Source organism: Oncorhynchus clarkii, unplaced genomic scaffold, assembly GCF_045791955.1.
Source record: "Oncorhynchus clarkii lewisi isolate Uvic-CL-2024 unplaced genomic scaffold, UVic_Ocla_1.0 unplaced_contig_3053_pilon_pilon, whole genome shotgun sequence".
In the NCBI taxonomy this organism is placed as follows: domain Eukaryota; kingdom Metazoa; phylum Chordata; class Actinopteri; order Salmoniformes; family Salmonidae; genus Oncorhynchus; species Oncorhynchus clarkii.
This window is the reverse complement of record NW_027260604.1, coordinates 1-3,284: the sequence shown is the minus strand read 5'-3', so window position 1 is coordinate 3,284 and position 3,284 is coordinate 1. Positions and strand designations below refer to the sequence as shown.

Genomic DNA, 3,284 nt, shown 5'->3' with positions numbered 1-3,284 from the left:
GGACATAATGAAATCATCATTTTTTTTTCTTCCGGTTACCAGTTGCATGCGCATTTGCAATATGATTCTATAGTGAAAAAACATCACCAAATGGACATGATGAAATCAACACAACGAGTGATGGAAATGAACAACTATCACTGCCCGGCCGTCCCGAGTTCATCAGTTCAGTCAATTTTGGCCCCCAAAAAAATTGACTTTTGACTTCCTATGAAATCATATTGCAAATGGACAAATCATATTCCTTATGCACAAGTAAAAAAATAAATAATTATGATAATAACATTTTACAGAAGTATATTCATACACTTCTTACACATGATTAATTGTCTTAAAATCGAAACAATTTCGAAAAACGGTCCAGAAAGCACTTTTTTTAGTTTTTAAAGTTTAAAAAAAAAATCTAATTTTTGACTTTTGACATCCTATTAAATCATATTGCAAATGGACAAAACATTTGCCTCATGCACAAGTAAAAAAAAAAAAAAATATGATAATAAAAGACGACTAAAATATGTTGATACAGTTCTTATACATGTGTAATTGACACAAAATTCGAAAGAATTTTGAAAAACGGTCCAGAAAGCACTTTTTTAAGGGTGTGTGAAGTTTTTTATAAAATTTTGACATTTTTGACTTTTGACTTCCTATGAAATCATATTCCAAATGGAGAAAACATATGCCTTATGCACAAGTAAAAAAAATAAAAAAAATGATAATAAAGTATGACTAAAGTATGTTGATAAAGTTCTTATACATGTGTAATTGACACAAAAATTGAAAGTATTTTGAAAAACGGTCCAGAAAGCACTTTTTTAAGGATGTGTGAAGTTTTTTACCAAATTTTGACATTTTTGACTTTTGACTTCCTATGAAATCATATTCCAAATGGAGAAAACATATGCCTTATGCACAAGTAAAAAAAAAAAAAAAATGATAATAAAGTATGACTAAAGTATGTTGATAAAGTTCTTATACATGTGTAATTGACACATAAATTGAAAGAATTTTGAAAAACGGTCCAGAAAGCACTTTTTTAAGGATGTGTGAAGTTTTTTACCAAATTTTGACATTTTTGACTTTTGACTTTTGACTTCCTATGAAATCATATTGCAAATGGACAAAACATATGCCTTATGCGCATGTAATTAAAAAAATAAAAAATATGATAAAAAAATTGGACAAAAGTATATTCATACAGCTCTTACACATGTGTAATTGACAAAAAAATCGAAAGAATTTCGAAAAAAGGCCCAGAAAGCACTTTTTTAAGGGGTGAAAAGTTTTAGAAAAAAATATCCTTTTTTCAAAATTTTGCTTTTGGATGTTGACTTGGGTTGCATTTCCAATATGAAAAACCCAGATGGAGCGCACTCGCCCCCTGTTGGATTTTTGAAGTGTTACAATTGGCAATTGCCATATACTTTGCACGAATCAACGCCGCTTTGGGTGGTATTGGACATCGTGTATATGGTTTGTCCAATGCCAATATCTTGCCATTCATTTTTGTACAATTCAGGGGGGTATTCCCTTACTATATAATAGCAGGGTTGCCATTTTGAGAAAACTTTTTTTCTTCAAAGTCCTCCAGTGAAAGAACCTTCCCATGGTACCAGCTATCTTTCAGTAAGGCACAGATGGGATTTGAACCCATGATCTTCGGTTTACAAGACCGACGCCTTACCGCTTGACCACCATGCCACTCTATTCTGCAAGATATTTATCAACATTCTGGAAAGTAGTAGTTGTGTAATGTGAATTTGGCACACAAATAACATCTCTGTTTCCTGTGAGAATTTTTACATTCTGAAAAGTAGGAGTTGTGTAATGTGAATTTGGCACACAAATACTCAGTGGAGAACCTTGGGATTGAACCAAGGACCTCATACTAAAATAGCATGCACTCCCCCTCTGAGCTTCGATCCCATTTTATTTGCAGATAAAATGCAATATTAATACAATGTACTTTTTATATACACCACTCCATTGAAGCTACAATGAAATGATAGCAGCAATTCTAAATACAAGCAAGTATGGACAGTCATCTAACCCATGAACTTCAGTTTTTGAAAATGATGCAATTGAAGTTGGCAACCATGCCACTTCTGTTCCATAAATGTACGAACAGGGATTGAACACATGTTCTTCAGATTACAAGAGCAAATTATTTAGCACATCTCTGTTTCCTGCTGAGAATTTCAACATTCTGGAAAGTAGGAGATGGGCCATTGCAAAAATGTGAATGGAGAAGCTGGGGATTGAACCCAGGACCTCATACATGCGAAGCATGCGCTCTACCACAGAGCTACATCCCCTTTCTGGGAAATAAAAAAATGTTTTTTTTTTATTTTTTTAATTTCACCTATAATTAACCAGGTAAGCTAGTTGAGAACAAGTTTTCATATTCAACTGCGACCTAGCCAAGATAAAGCAAAGCAGCGCAACACAAACAACAACACAGAGTTACAGATGGAATAAACAAGCGTACAGTCAATAACACAATAGAAGAAAGTCTATATACAGTGCGTGCAAATGGAGGTAAGGCAATAAATAGGCCATAGTAGCGAAGTATTTACAATTTAGCAAATTAACACTGGAGTGATAGATGAGCAGATGATGATGTGCAAGTAGAAATACTGGTGTGCAAAGAGCAGAAAGTATATTAAAACAATATGGGGATGAGGTAGGTAGATTGGGTGGGCTATTTACAGATGGGCTTTGTACAGCTGCAGCGATCAGTTAGCTGCTCAGATTGCCGATGTTTAAAGTTAGCAGTGTTGCCAACACCTCAGTAAGGAAAGTAGCTATTGGCTGTCCTAAAAGTCGCTAAAAGTTGCTAAATGATGTCATCACCTAATTTGCATAATTGTCAATGTGCATGTAATTGTGATGGACACTGTAGGAGTGAGGAATAACATTGTGGAAGAGACAAAAGGTGAGTAAAATGAAAATGTCTGCAAGTATTCAGAGGGGTTTGAATACTTGCTAAATACAGCGACTAAGTCGCTAAGTTGGCAACACTGAAAGTTAGTGAGGGAAATATGTCTCCAGCTTCAGCGATTTTTGCAATTCGTTCCAGTCATTGTCAGCAGAGAACTGGAAGGAAAGGAGGCCAAAGGAGGTGTTGGCTTTGGGGATGACCAGTGAGATATACCTGCTGGAGCGCGTGCTACGGGTGGGTGTTGTTATCGTGACCAGTGAGCTGAGATAAGGCGGAGCTTTACCTAGCATAGACTAAAAAGATGACCTGGAACCAGTGGGTCTGGCGACGAATATTGTAAGGA

The 3,284-nt window shown here is 35.4% G+C and overlaps 2 non-coding genes across 2 annotated transcripts; both read right to left on the bottom strand.

Moving 5' to 3' along the window:
* Positions 1 to 1,629: 1,629 nt before the first annotated feature.
* On the bottom strand, positions 1,630 to 1,701 carry trnat-ugu (transfer RNA threonine (anticodon UGU)). The gene has a single exon. It is a non-coding gene; the product is annotated as a tRNA-Thr (tRNA).
* Positions 1,702 to 2,243: 542 nt separating this feature from the next.
* Positions 2,244 to 2,315, bottom strand: trnaa-cgc (transfer RNA alanine (anticodon CGC)). The gene has a single exon. It is a non-coding gene; the product is annotated as a tRNA-Ala (tRNA).
* Positions 2,316 to 3,284: the final 969 nt, after the last annotated feature.